The sequence below is a fragment of the Emydura macquarii genome, unplaced genomic scaffold, assembly GCF_026122565.2.
Source record: "Emydura macquarii macquarii isolate MOO-44397 ecotype Brisbane River unplaced genomic scaffold, CSIRO-AGI_Emac_v2 contig_1230, whole genome shotgun sequence".
In the NCBI taxonomy this organism is placed as follows: domain Eukaryota; kingdom Metazoa; phylum Chordata; order Testudines; family Chelidae; genus Emydura; species Emydura macquarii.
The window spans coordinates 17,616,864-17,617,198 of NW_027131367.1; positions in this window are offsets into that span (position 1 = coordinate 17,616,864).

Consider the following 335-nt stretch of genomic DNA (forward strand, 5'->3'; position numbering starts at 1 on the left):
TAACTTTTCCTGCTGAGGAGAGGAACAGAGAGGAAATCTCAGATGACAGATGCTGGACTCTGTGTTTGTACTTAAGGCTGGAAGGTGTTCTTTCTGATACCATCAGGGGACAGGGCAAGGGGTCATAGCAATGCTTTTATTTAAATCAAGCTGAGTAACTGAGGGGTGTGCTAAGCACTGTTTTACCACAGCTGCTGCTGCTTCCAGATTGAGAGACTTCCCCACTTTTTCCAGACCACTTCAAGCCCTGAATACCTGTTGATGGGTGTGGCATAAGGACCAAAGTAGAGTAAAGGCTCCTATTAATGGGTTGGTGATGCCAAGACAGAGATGGG